Below are 15,222 nucleotides of genomic sequence, written 5' to 3'. Positions count from 1 at the left end.
GCGGGGCCAAAATCAGCCTTTCATCCTTCCGAGGTCGATAAATGAGCACCACACACTGTGGGTAAAATAATAAGCAGCGCTCAGGTACCTGAGGGTTCGTAACGCTATATAAATGCCAAATTATTATTATTTCTACTGATGCTGCCTGTTGGGTTGCCATACTGTACATGGAGTTTTCCCATACAGTATTGCCTGGTGGGACACGGGGACTGCGTTGACAGGCACCACACCTGTTTGGGGCAAGGTGATCTGCACCTTGCTGTGCTGGCACTGCCTGAAGCTGCAGGACTGCATTCCCCCTCTGATCTGCTGGCCCAGGAACAGGATCAGATGCTGTGGAGTGTGACCCTGTACCCGTAACTGCCAAAGGCAGACCTACCAACACTGGCATCCCATAGAGGGTTCTACCTTTGGCCCAGGTGGGTTGGACAGAACAGAATCCCTGCCAGAAACACTTACCTGCGACTGCACATAAGTCTCATCATCCGACTCAGCACCTGAATAGAGGTCTTGGGAGGTGAACCCAGAGGCACCCCTGGACAGTATGGTCTTCAGTAACATTGGGTTTTCACCCACCACCACACCATGTCCCCCACTGGTGCCCGGTCGTGCCTGAGATTCCTCCTGGGTCTGCACCATCTCCTCAACCTCAACAGCACCAAGTGCGTCATCACCTGCAAAAACATGAAAGACAACAAATGGAAACAGGCATGAGCACCATAGCACACACGTAGGCCGTGACAAGCCAGAGATCCAGTACATGAATTACACATGTCCCACATGACTATAACCCTTTCATGCATGCACTGTCAAAGAGTTGGAAGTGGAGTCAAAAAGGCAGACACTGGGGAGAGCAAGATGGATATGCAACACATTTGCAGCATGTTGGGTAGCACTGGCATCACACATCAGGCTGTGAGTGGCATGTCCAATACACATACATGACACATGCCACCACACAGATGTCATGTTGCATAGCAACGGTAAATTTCAAAACTACAGCAGTATGTCAGTGAATGAGTACTCTCACACATCCATGTCACATCGACATGATGTGAAGATTGATGCTGAATAGTGTTGCAAAAAATACATGTGCCACACACTGAAACACATCTAGTGTCCAATAACACAGTCATTGTGGGCTGATCAATGGTTGGTCACTTTAACATTACAGGAAACATCTGTCATCTTCCACATGCAAACAGGCCCTAATAAAACATTTCTGCAGCCCATTACTCCATCGGCCTGAATGGTGTAATCATTAACATAACCAGGTAAAAGTACTGGCCCAGTGTTGGCTGTAAACAATGACCGAAGCATATCACATATGTTGCAATAGAGCAGAATAATGCGTAGTAAAAATGGGAGAGTGGAAACAATCAGCCTGAATGAACACTTACAAAATCTGAACAATGCAGTTGCAAGATGACAGTTCAAGGTAAAGTGCACTAATGTGGGCATAATTGGCAACTGTGGGCAGAAGGGATACAGCCATACCCAAATCCAAGGCACATGAATGTATGGGAGGAAGCAAATGGGTGACCCATAACACTCAGGAGTACACACCCTCACCTGGCACTCAATCAGAGCCCGTCACCCAAACAACATACACATGGATTACACACACACGCATGGGCACTCACCGGCCAATGCGTCGTAATCAGGTAGTTCTCCCACACCTTGGATCTGTTCCTCTGTGACGAAGTTCCCAGCAACAGACTCATGTTCAGTGAGTTTGTTGTCCTCTTGTGGAGACCCACCGCCAGTCACCAGAGTAGCGGCATGATTTGAGGCCAGCTTGTTCTTTGCTCTGCGTTTCAGGTCATTCCACCGCTTGTAGCAATCATCAGCTGTGCGCCTCACAAATCCAAGGGCACTTATGCGATCCGCGATGGTCTGCCAGTGTGCCCTACGTTGACCAGGTGTGGTCTTGCACCCTGCAGTCACCAACATTTCGCGGCTATGTACCGACACATAGCTCACAAGTGCATCAAGTTCGGGGTCATTAAAGCTAGGCTTCCTTGATGTGCCGGACTGTGTAGCCGTGTCTGGGGTCTCAGCCTGTAGTGCCAGAGCACCCTTCTTCCTCTTCTTCAAAGGTGGAGCTGAGCCTGAGTGGCTTGCGCCGCTCTGGTCAGTAGGGGCAGAATCGCAGGTGGACTGGGTACTGGGAGTGTGCGAAGGCACAATGACCATAGGTCTTGGTGCAGGCATTGGCTGAAGTGTGATGTTGGCAGGGGCAACGTCAGTTTGATGGACCAGGACCGACACTGTCCCGGCTGGGAGACTCAGAGCTGGGGTGGATAGAGCTGCAGCTGCCCCTGCAGCCTCCCCACCCTGCCTACTTGGGGCAGCAGATGACATTGCTGCCCCAGATCCACGTGGCCTGGTGACTCCAACTTGCACCGACACACGTGGCTTAGACTTGCTGACCTGGAAGTCATCCTGTGCCGGCTATGGTGCCACAATGGATTTGTCCAACAAGGGCTGAGCTGGGATGGTGTCAGCCACGTTTCCCTCAACCAGGGGGGGTATGGGTGTCCCAGATTAGTCCTCCACACATGGGGGTCTAGGGGCACCCTGCAAATCCTGGCCACGTCCCCTACTGCGCCCACGACGCCCACCTTTTGGAGGTCGTCCACCTTTGCCTCCCTTACCGCTAGGTCGCCTCCCAACCATGGCACTGATGTTGTTGTGCATATGGGAGTTGCAGTAAACAATTGTCCTGGGCAATTGGGGGTGAAAGGGGTATGGAACTAGATGGAATTCGTACCCTAGCGCTCTAGCAAGGCTGTCTGTGATCCCTGGGGGAAGATGACGGGTCACACAAGGCACAGGCACCCCAAAAACAAAAAGTAACATGCACACAACCCCTCGTAGACCATGTGAGTGGAAAAATGAACCCGCACTACACTGTGGCACCCGGAAACACAAAAACAAGCGTACGCGTGTTACACGCAGCCTACAATGACCTCTGAAGGGGTACGCGACACACGGGGCAAGCACAGTTGGTAAATGCGTGCACGTCTGCCTGGAAAAAGAACGTGAAAAAAACGTGCGTGTGTGCGTAGGCAATACCCCCGCCAAAAGAAGAACTGTACGCTGTCTGAGGAGACAGGACAAAAGAAGAAGTGAACGCTGTTTGAAGAAACAGGCCCAAAAAAATAAAGAACGCTGTCAGAGGTAACAGGAGTACGAACTTGAAATGCTGTAAAGTAATCGTGTGTGAACCGACAAGAAGTACAGAATTCACCCACTCACTCTCCACGAAAAGCACGTACAAGGGAATGGGGTCCTACACATACCTTTTAAAGCTGCCCACACGTACAGCGTCACTTACGCGTGTACGCCCCAAGGCCCTTTCCTCCAATTACATGAGATGACACTCGGACATGCAGTTTTTGGATGTGTACGATGAACGTGCACCCGTGTTGATGGAAACGCCCGCGCGCGTCACGTCACTTACGTACGTAGGCCCTTTCCTCAGATTACATGCATCCACATGAGGACGTGCAGTTTTTCCACGTGTGCTGAACCACTATGCCCACGTCACGAGGGAAACGCCTGCGCGAGTCACGTCATAGAAGCGGTTACGTGCTAAGGGCCTTTGGTCCAATGAAACCATGTATGTGTGCTGACGCGCTTACATGCGAAGGGACTTTCCTCGAATTACACGCTGACGTGCAAAATTTTCAAGTGCCAAATCACTCCATATCAAGTTGGCCACGCAACAACACATGGAAGACCACGCTCCTGCCCAGAAGGCCGAATTACTGCCCCCCAGAGCACCGAGCATGCTCCCACCTGCCATCTGCTGCTGCCTGACTGCCTGCTGCCCACGTGCCCTGCTATTTGCTGCCTGCACGTCAGCCAGGGGTGCAGTTGCTGTGACCACCCTTGCTGGAACCGAAGACTCCCGACTGGGATACCATCGCTCCACAGCCCAGCCCCAGGACCCAATTGCCCACACACTCCTGCCTCTGGGGTTGCCATGTCGGGCACAACACCATCTGGCACCACTGGCAACCCCCAACCAGAGAGGCAGAGGGCCATCAGCTTCAGTGCCAGGGAAGTTGGTGTCCTGGTGGAGCAAGTCCTGGGGCAGTATGATGCCCTCTTTGGAAGTTTGCGCGCCAACAATGAAGGACGGACCAGGATCTGGATGGACATCGTGACTGCCATCAACGCAGAGGGGGTGGCAGTCCGCAACTTACACCATGTCAAGAAGCGCTGGGAGGACTTCAGGTCCAGGACACTCAACAAGGCCCGGCGCCTCTTGAAGGCAGTGGATGCCAAGGGGCGCCGGGGCCACCTGACCGACCACCAGATGAGGGTCTTGGAACACATTTGCCCAGCGCTCCACGTCCAGGTCCTTGAGAGGCAGACCCGTCTGGAGTCGAGCGGTAAGTGTACATGCATACTGATTGGACGCTGTGCGTGTGGTGGTGTGCCAGTAGTGTGCAGGTTGCACATGTGTTTTCGTAGGGCCTTGTAGGGATGTGTATGAACAGGGGCGTGAGGCTGCCACATGTGAGTCCTCTTAGGTGTGAGACACATCAATGGTGTATGTGTTGGTAAGCATGCTGTGCAAATGCAAGTGTGGTAGCACACATGTTTGAATTTCTGTATATGTACGTTGGCATGGTTGTGGTGTCACACATGGATGGTGGTTCCTGCTGCATGTATCGGCACTGTGTACATGTGCATGTGTGTGTATTTGACAAGTGTGCAACTGTGATGCAACATGGATGCACGTGACACTGATATGTAGAAGGCTGAATGCCAGATGTGACATGTATGGCGATCGCATCACTGCGACAGTTGGAGGAGATGTAGACATGCATGTAAGTGTGGTGGCGTGTGTGCGTGTCTAGTGCACTCCCTGTGTTTCATGTGATGTCAGGCTCACCTTCAGCTGTTCATGCTGTTGTATGTGTATGGATGTTGCTGCCTGGTGCAATATTGCTGTGGAAATGCTCATGTGTGTGAGTTGAAATGACATATGTGTCATGGAGCGTGATGCCATATCTGAAGTTTGACACTGCCACTCATGTGCAACTGTTATGTGTGTATCAGTCCATTGTACAGTGCCCTGATGTCTGTGTTTTATCTCTTCCTGTCTGCAGCGTCAACTGATGAAGAGGGCGGAGAGGGTGCTGTGGAGCACAGCGGTAGGGATCGCCCCACCAGCTGGAGACGCAAGGCCTGGCTCCCCTCCCAGATTGTCATCTCGTCGGGGAGTGAGGAGTCTGGTGCCGCATCCCAGGCCGCAGCTGCCGAGGGTAGGTCCAAGAGGCAGAGGTGGGAGGTGGACTCCTTGGCAGCAGAAGGGGCAGCTGAGACCCCACAGGGTCCAACGGAGGAAGATGGCACAGAGTCATCCAGGTTGGTGGGGTGTTTGGTGGAGGTGGAGGCCGCAGAAGGGACACACACAGGGTCTGTAGGTGGGGATTCCACTGGTGCTAGTGGTGCAGTGCAGGGGCAGGGACAGGAGGCAGCACAGGCTGCCATGGAGGTGCCTGTGTGTAATCCTGTCCCTGATCCTGTCACTGCATCATATGGCACCAGCAGGGATGCCTACATCCAGACCATTTTCAGGGAGGGGATGAGCGCACGACATCTGGCCTTCCCCTACCTACAGACGTGGCTATCCAGACCTTGTTGAGCCTGTCCTGAGTGGGATAGTGTTGCGTCAACGGGGCATGCGAGGTGACCGGCAGTCTTTTCGTGGAGAGACTGCATGTCGTCTCGCATGCCTCTTTGACCACGTTGTCCTACTGGGACGGGTCTCCGGTGCTGGATTCCTCCGTGTGCTGGACCTTCTTGCGACCCCCTACTCACCTGAACCCCCTACGTGCCAGTCGTCCTCCATGCCATCATTCAACCCATGTGTCACCTGGGTACCCTGTGGAGCTGCCCCTGACCCAGTGGCCAGGCTGGTGGAGGACACATCCCTGCCACAGTTGGGAGTCAGACGTCCAGCAGGGGTGGCCACCACGACAATTGCACCCCACCCGGAGGAGGACGTGCAGGCAGCAAGAGCCAGGGCGCAGGCACAGGCACAGGTACAGCAGCAGCAACATGGTGGGAGCAACGATGGCTCGGGCCTTCAACATCAGAGGCGCAAGCATCGGCGATAGGGCAGGAGGACCCCGGATTTCAAGTGTCTTCCGTGTGGCAGCGGTTGGGCCACGCCATAGATGTGGACCGGCAGCGGGCGGAAGAGGCACGGCTCACAATGGTCAGGGCGGAGAACTCCATGCAGAGGGCCCTGAGGTGGGTCGAGTGCCTCGAGGCAATTCGCAGGGAGTTGGAGGTGAACATGTCGTCGTCCCTGCGAACCCTCGGGGCCATGGAAGAGGACCGCCTCCAGGACATTGAGCGGGAGTTCGATGATGCACGTGCCCCGGACATCAATAAGTGAGCCGTCGGACTAGCCCGCTGCCATTGTAAATAGTTAGATAGTGTTAGGTTTCCTTTCTGTTTTGTTTTATTTTGGGCCGCTTGGACAATGCACCACATTTTTGCATATAGTTCATTATTAGGTAGGTCTTTCTTGAAAGTTTCATTTCATTTGTTGCGCTCATGGACCCTGGATTGGTGATTTGTATATAGTTGAACAGTGGATGTTTCTCGTTTTTATTTTAATTTCACCATGGCGCAATGGATTTCATATATTTTTTCCCTTGGATTTGCTTTGTAGGACTGAGACTTTGGACAAATTGTCATTTGGAGTTCTTTGGATTCTGATTTCATATTTTTTATTTTTTTCCAGACATGCTGCATTTTATTTCTTTTTCATTACATTCATATTGGGTTCAATCCATTTTTGTTTCATACTTTGATGTGTGGTATTCTCTCATTGGTTTCATGCATGTCATGATATGGGTTTTCACATTCACTTGCACCCATTGTGTGTTTGTGTGACGGACATGTGTTCATGTACATACTTGCCATTCGGGTTGTATCATGTAATGGCCATTTCTCTGTGGGTGGATCTAATATTTGTTTGGGTCTTTGGGCTGGGGTGGAGTGGGGTGTGGTGTGGGTGGCCATGAGGCCCATGATTGAGGATCGTCATGACGTGGGTGCTGGGGGACATGAGTGGGGTCCTGCTGGCATGTGCCCCTGACTGCTGGGGGGTGGGGGTGCTGGGGAACATGTGTGGCGGCCTGCTGGCAGGTGCCCCTGACTGCTGGCGGGTGGGGGTGCTGGGAAACATGTGTGGGGGCCTGCTGGCAGGTGCCCCTGACTGCTGGGGTGTGGGGGTGCTGGGGGACATGTGTGGGACATGAGTGGGGGCCTGCTGTCAGGTTCCCCTGACTTCTGGGGGGTGGGGTGCTGGGGGATATGTATGGGACATGCGTGGGGGCCTGCTGGCAGGAGCCCCTGACTGCTGGGTGTGGGGGTGCTGGGGAACATGTGTGGGGGCCTGCTGGCAGGTGCCCCTGACTGCTGGCAGGTGGGGGTGCTGGGGGACATGTGTGGGACATGAGTGGGGGCCTGCTGGCAGGTGCCCCTGACTGCTGGGGGGTGAGGGTGCTGGGGAACCTGTTTGAGGGCCTGCTGGCAGGTACCCCTGACTGCTGGGGGGTGAGGGTGCTGGGGAACATGTGTGGGGGCCTGCTGGCAGGTGCCCCTGACTGCTGTAGGGTGGGGGTGCTGGGGGACATGTGTGGGGGCCTGCTGGCAGGTGCCCCTGACTGTTGGGGTGTGGGGGTGCTGGGGGACATGTGTGGGACATGAGTGGGGGCCTGCTGGCAGGTGCCCCTGACTGCTGGGGGGTGGGAGTGCTAGGGGACATGTGTGGGGGCCTGCTGGCAGGTGCCCCTGACGGCTGGGGGTTGGGGGTGCTGGGGGCCATGTGTGGGGACCTGCTGGCAGGTGCCCCTGACTGCTGGCGGGTGGGGGTGCTGGCGGACATGTGTGGGATATGAGTGGGGGCCTGCTGGCAGGTGCCCCTGACTGCTGGGGGGTGGGGGTGGTGGGGGACATGTGTGGGACATGAGAGGGGGCCTGCTGGCAGGTGTCCCTGACTGCTGGGGGGTGGGGGTGCTGGGGGACATGTGTGGGGGCCTGCTGGCGGGTGCCCCTGACTGCTGGGGGGTGGGGGTGCTGGGAGACATATGTGGGGGCCTGCTGGCAGGTGCCCCTGACTGCTGGGGTGTGGGGGTGCTGGGGGACATGAGTGGGGGCCTGCTGGCAAGAGCCCCTGACTGTTGGGGGGTGGGGGTTCTAGGGGACATGTGTGGGGGCCTGCTGGCAGGTGCCCCTGACTGCTGGGGGGTGGGGGTGCTGGGGACATGTGTGGGGACCTGCTGGCAGGTGCCCCTGACTGCTGGTGGGTGGGGGTGCTGGCGGACATGTGTGGGATATGAGTGGGGGCCTGCTGGCAGGTGCCCCTGACTGCTGGGGGATGGGGGTGCTGGGGGACATGTGTGGGACATGAGAGGGGGCCTGCTGGCAGGTGTCCCTGACTGCTGGGGGGTGGGGGTGCTGGGGGACATGTGTGGGGGCCTGCTGGCGGGTGCCCCTGACTGCTGGGGGACATATGTGGGGGCCTGCTGGCAGGTGCCCCTGACTGCTGGGGTGTGGGGGTGCTGGGGGACATGAGTGGGGGCCTGCTGGCAAGTGCCCCTGACTGCTGGGGGGTGGGGGTACTGGCAGACATGTGTGGGGGCCTGCTGGCAGGTGCCCCTGACTGCTGGGGTGTGGGGGTGCTGGAGAACATGAGTTGGTGATCACTAGTGCAAGGTGACATGTGGCTTGGCTGGGGGGCATGCCCATGGTGGATGGGCTGCCTGCGGGACATGACCAGGGGTGCAGGGTAGTCTCCTGTGGTGTGGGCTGCCTGCAGGGGCCATTGAGGGAGTAGAGGGAACACCTGGGAGGACCCACACTGCCAATTCATGTGTAGGACTTCCCGCGAACCCCCGAAAATCATGTATCCCGCTCTGACAGCAAAATCGCGTGTGAAACTTCCCACGCACCCCAGAAATACACTTACCCCACTCACACAGGGCATTTCGCGTGTGAAACTTCACGTGAACCCCTGTTATATATGTTCCCTTCTCCAATCCCGTGTGAAACTTCCCGCGCACCCCAGGAATACACATACCCCACTCGCACAGGGCATTTTCGCATGTAAAACTTCACGCGCACCCCAGGAATACACGTACCCCACTGGCACAGGGCCTATCATGTGTGAAACTTCCCGCACACCCCAGGAATAAACGTACACACCCCAGGAATACACGTACCACACTCGCACCGGGCATTTCGCATGTGAAACGTCCCACAAACCCCTGTTATGCACGTACCCCGCTCCAATCGCGTGTGAAACTTCCCACGCACCCAAGGAATACACGTACCCCACTCACACAGGGCATTTCGCATGTGAAACTTCATGCGCACCCCAGGAATACACGTACCCCACTGGCACAGGGCCTTTCGCGTGTGAAACTTCCCGCGCACCCCAGGAATACACGTACCCCACTCGCACAGGGAATTTTGCATGTGAAACTTCCCGCAAACCCCTGTTATACACGTACCTGGCTCCAATCGCGTGTGACACTCCCTGGGCAGCGGGGTACGTGTATAACAGGGGTCCGCGGGGAGTTTTACAGGCGTTTTCGTGGTTGGGGGCCTGGGCGCCATGTACGGGATTTGTGCGCTGTGCATGGCACACAGGGAGGGTTTGGGGCGTAACTGGCGCTGCTGCAGGATCGCTGCACCACTCTGCGCCACGGCTGGTTTTGGAAACTAAAATCCATGAATACGCTGTGCACGGAAATGGATTTTAGCGCACGTGGCTTTGGCAGAAATTCGTACGCGCACACTGTGCGCCAGCCGCGTGCACCACTTGTGCGCTGAATTCTATGAATTACCCTCTGAATATTTGCCAGTTGTCGCATTTGGTGTGACAGTGTTTGTGTAGGTGTAGTTTTGGGAAATGTCATACAGACACATGTTTTCCAAAGCAGTACTTCTGTTTGGATTGTATGTATCAATTACATTGTTTTTTAAAATGTCCTGGCAGTTGGGATCATATGTGGCTATGTTTTCTGTCTCTTGGTAGGATGTTAGTACTCTTTTTCGGGAGGAAGCTGGTCCAAGGTTCAGCCAGACGATGTGTTCAGATTTGCCATATAAGGCTGTACCTGTTAAACGGTCTGCAGCTTCATAAAATCTGCGTTCTCTTTGGAACAGCATTTTAATATCGAAGCTGTACTCTTTTTGCAACAGTGTTTTGTCAGATGGTATGTCATCCCAGAGGTCTTTTATCTATGTTTTCTCAGCTTTTATGAGATAGGATGTGACATATTTTGCAACTGCGGTGGAATTGTCTGCAATGCATTGTATGTCTATATTTGAATTCCACAAGAGGGGAATTTTTGCATTGAATGAATGATTGAATGATTGCATTGATGTATTTGGATGCATGGTCCCTTTTAATGTTGTGTGTCTGTTTAGGGGATTTGACTTTTATGCTGTGTCTAACTGAATACATCAAGCTATTTAATTGTCCTTTTGTGCAAAATGGTCTAGGGAAGCCAAACCGACAAATGGTCTGCAGCTTCGTAGCGCCCACATTCTCTATGGGGGAGCATTTTCATACCAAAGCTGTATAATTTCTGTGATACTGTTTGTCAGATGATATGTCATCCCAGAGGTCCTTTAGCTCTGTTTTCTCAGCTTTGGTGAGGTAGGCTGTGACATATATTGCAACTGAAGTGGAATTGTCTGCAATGTATTGTATGTCTATGTTTGCATTCCACAAGAGGGCAATTATTGCATTGTAATCATTGATATACTTTGATGCTTCATTCCTTTTTATGTTGTGTGCATTTTTAGGGGATTTTCCTTTTACATTGGGCCTCATTACGACCCTGGCGGAGTGGGTTTACGCCAGCGTTATTCGCGGCGGACCCGTCCGCCCTACTACGAGTTCCCGTAGCGCCATGGAGCGTTTTCCGCCTGGTTTTTCCGGGTGGAGAAATCCATGGCGCTACGGGACCTTGTTGTTAATTACGCCACCGTATTTTGCGGTGGCGTAATTAACGCCTTCCCCACTCCCATTTTACCCTATGGGGCGAAAATGGGAATGGGGAAGGGTAAAATGGGGGATGGGGATTTACCGCCCCGCCAAGGTCGGAATGGGGCGGAAAATCCGCCAACCCCCATGGCGCTATCGGCAGCTTTCCGCCGTGCTCCATGGTGCATTTTGCACCGCGATTTCCGCCAGGGTCGTAATGAGGGCCATTGTGTCTTACAGAAGACATCAATCTAGTTACTTATCTTTTTTTGTAAACTGGCCTAGGGAAGCCAAAGCAACATTAGTATAGTATTTCTCTATATTTTATTTATTTATTTTATTTGTATATAGTAATATAACCTTTGTTTTTATATGTACATCAGCAGTATTTACCACATTTATGTTTTTGGAAGCGTAACACTTGTTTATTTAGGTCACTATATGTGGTTTCAGAAGGGATGTTGCAGGTAATGGTTTTTTCAATAAACTTTAAAACAGTGCCATCTCTACTATAGGCACATTCTAGAGCATCTTTTATTCACAAAAGCATGTAGATGTGTGGTGCTTCTCTGGATTTATATTCTTTTCTCCAATAGAAGTGTTGCACTTCTCAGAGCTGATGGGTAGTTGTATTCCAGATAAAATGCAGCATGGAAATGAAGAGATGGTGAAAGTACCTTGATACATTGGGCCTCATTACACAGTAGGCGGTAAACCATGGCGCTATTAGCGCCATGGTTCATGCCGGTAATTTACTGGTACCGCCTTGGAGGAAAGGGGAATTACCGCCCTATTCCAAGGTTGGGAAGGCGGTAATTCCTCCTTCCTCCATTGCCCTTCCCCATTCCCATTTTTGCCCCATAGGGCATAATGAGAATGGCGAAGGCGCTAATTACGGTACCGCAAATTGCGGTACCGTAATTAGCACCCCGGTCCATTTGCGGGTTTGTTTTTTAACGCCTGCAAAAAGCAGGCGTTAAAATTCCCCAACCCGCAAAGGGACCTCGTAGTAAGGCGGTAAGGGTTTACCGGTACCGGCAAATTACCAGTACCGGTAAACCCTTACCGCCTACCGTGTAATGAGACCCATTGACAGGGTCAAGAGGACAGAGTTCTCCAGGTGTTTTTATATCTATTCCGTATTTATTTTGGTTTGCAGTGTGTAAGAAGTCATGGAAGTCATCCCATGCATACTCTACACAACTTAAAGTAACAAAACATGCGGTTGGGCCTAGGTTCCCTAGCATACAACTTACATTGCATGACATCAGAACCAGTATTCTTTTGTACCACACATGTTTGCCAAGAGATTTGTGATACTTGACTGAAAAACTTCATCTTTGTTTATTTTCTAAGCAGTTGAATAGCGGATAAGTTTAAAAGGTTAGAGCCTGTTTTTAATGTGTGTGCAACTGTGTAACAAAGAGTTGCTAGTTCACTTTTGAAGAGGAGGTGGAAAATGTATTCGAAATTTTGTCTGAATCGGGGGTCTTCAGAATACATTCTTAAAAATCAATATTCTGATGCATTAACTTGCATGGACTTTTCATCATATCTTCCTCCTTTTCCTGTAGGAAAGTGTAGAGGAAAAGAACGTGCTTCTACACTTTTTTCCCATATGCTCATTGGGGATCCTTTGGCCTGATACATTTTATATTTTTCTAATGCATCGCCAATTGTGTCTTGGTGCATAGTGGGTGAATTGTAGACTGGTCCAAAATGTTAGCATATTAAACTGGCAAAAACTGAGTGCCAATTACAAGTAGGCTGCAAATCTATTTTATCTGTTTTTTTTTCTTTTATGAAAAAGTGACACAGTGTTGGTGTAAATGCAGATATAAATTTTTTAACTTTCTTACACATGCTTTACAAAAAAATATTTGGAAAAGCACAGCATGTTATATGTTTATTTGATATACATGTCACAGTTTAAAATCTTTAGTTCAGACTTGTTTTTTTCTTTGCATTCTGGGACTTGTAGTTTGAGTTTTATAATGGTAGAAGTGGAATTGGAAGTGACAGGATGCAAAGGAAAAAAGAAAGACTTAAGATTCTCCCATACATTGGATTGGGTGATGTTGGGATGTATGCATGTGCTGCCAACCTATTAAACTAGTAGACACTAAGTGCCACTTAAAAATGTTCTATAGATCTAGTTCATGTGCTCCTCCCTTATTTTATTAAACAGTAACACAGTGCTGCTATATATGCAAATATGCATTGTTTAACTTGCATCACAAGGATTGTAAATAGAAACAGTTTGAAACACAGCATTGTGATTGTTTGCTGCTTCATGTGAGCAGGAGATGAATGCTGAAATTTATGGCATTTGCTAGAGTGGTTAAAAAAGAGAATATGCCCATTGAGAAGCTTATTGCAGGGCATGTAGCGGGAAACCTTTATATATATATATATATATATATATATATATATATATATATATATATATATATATATATATATATATATATATACACAGACACTTTAGTGGCTGTGTAGTTATGGTTAAATTGCTAATCCCATTGGAATATCACTTTTTGGGTGGCTTATAAATTCGCTCCCCCTGGATGAATCATCACCAAACTTTGCAAAACAAGTATATGTCCCACTCTGAATTGTTTTGCAAATTTTAGTGAGGTTTGGTTCAGGGGGGATAAAGTTATAGGGCGGTTCCCAAAATTTCTTTTTTTCCCACAGTCATAATGGGAAAAAATGTTGTGCACGCCTACAGCTGAAACCGCTGGACGGATTTCCACCAAATTTACGGCAGGATCCCGAAAGCGTGCTTTTGTTAATTTGGTGTAAATCCATCCAGTAGTTTTATTTTAAATGGCTGAAACGTAAGGCAAAAAAATGTGTGATATCTATGTCCACTCCGCAGACACACTTCCCTGTTCGCTCCGTGGACAGGAAACTGATTGGATAATTGGCTTACGTCATGTCTGTAGTATAATTTATAGTGCTTTGAAGTATAGCGCCTTGAAGTTTATAGCACCTCACTGAATATGATAGCATTATATCACCACATTTTATAATTTATAGTGCTTTGAAGTATATAGCGCCTTGAAGTTTATAGCACCTCACTGAATGTGATAGCATTCTGTCGCCAGCAATAATGTGGCACACACATATAGTCATCTTTATGTTGCCAATATAACAGGTGAATATATGGCTGGGGGCATGCAAGGTATGGAATTCATAATGCAGTCAAATCCCAATATAAAGCTACAGAGAGTAAATGTGCATTTTTTATCTTTCTACGGAGAGTAAAAGTGCATCTTTGTTTTTTCTTTTTCTGGATTCCCTCATGCATAGAGGACTACATTATTGAATATTATTTATATAACTGACTGATTTAATTAACAAGTACTAATCAATAATGCTATATAATGTAGTCTCATGTACAAAGTGAGGTGAAAATACATATTTTGAAATTTTGTTTTAAATATGCACTGGATTTTTCTCTCCTCTTTTCTCTTGCCGTGTTGAATGCAGAAAGCAGGAAGGCAGCAGGAAATCAAAAAAGATACAGTTATTATAATATGAAGCTACCATTGTTTGGGACAGGAGGGTGTTAACAGAATACATTTTCTGCTAATATGATTGGAAGGAAGTATATCTGCAGATATGCCACATAGGCAGAATGGGACGGGACAGAGTTTTGCTGTGGAAAGAATGACAGAGGGAAAATCAGATCGCTTTTGCTGGGCTCCAGAGACGGATGATCTTGGTGTCTTAACATTGGCTTGAGAACCCTATGTTCTCGTCACACACACTTTAGACACTGAGATTACGAAGGCAACCCCTGCCGACCGGGCCGCTCTTCGGAGGGAAATCGCCTGGGGGAGAAAACCACAATTCTTTTGGTAAGCAGCCAAGTTCAAGTGAGGTTATTTTTATGCGATTGCTTGGCGAATGTGTTCTAAAATGCTAGGCAGTTAGGATAGCAAAGCAAAAGAAATCCCATGCATTTAATTTGTCGTATGATAATGTTGCAAAGTGAATGTTGCTGTTTTTGTACTGTTTATTTTCTTGTCTTGATTACCTGGGGTCCATGAACCAGTAATGAATCAGTAATGAGGCCTATAGAAGCATCGTTCACTGATGTAGATAAATCAGTGATAACACCACAGGTTATTGATAATGCTCTATGTGAAATTGTGGTGTTTCTGAATGTAGGTCCAAGG

The sequence above is a fragment of the Ambystoma mexicanum genome, chromosome 8 (assembly GCF_040938575.1).
Source record: "Ambystoma mexicanum isolate Mex_15411 chromosome 8, UKY_AmexF1_1, whole genome shotgun sequence".
NCBI lineage: Eukaryota > Metazoa > Chordata > Amphibia > Caudata > Ambystomatidae > Ambystoma > Ambystoma mexicanum.
This window is presented reverse-complemented; position numbering follows the sequence as displayed.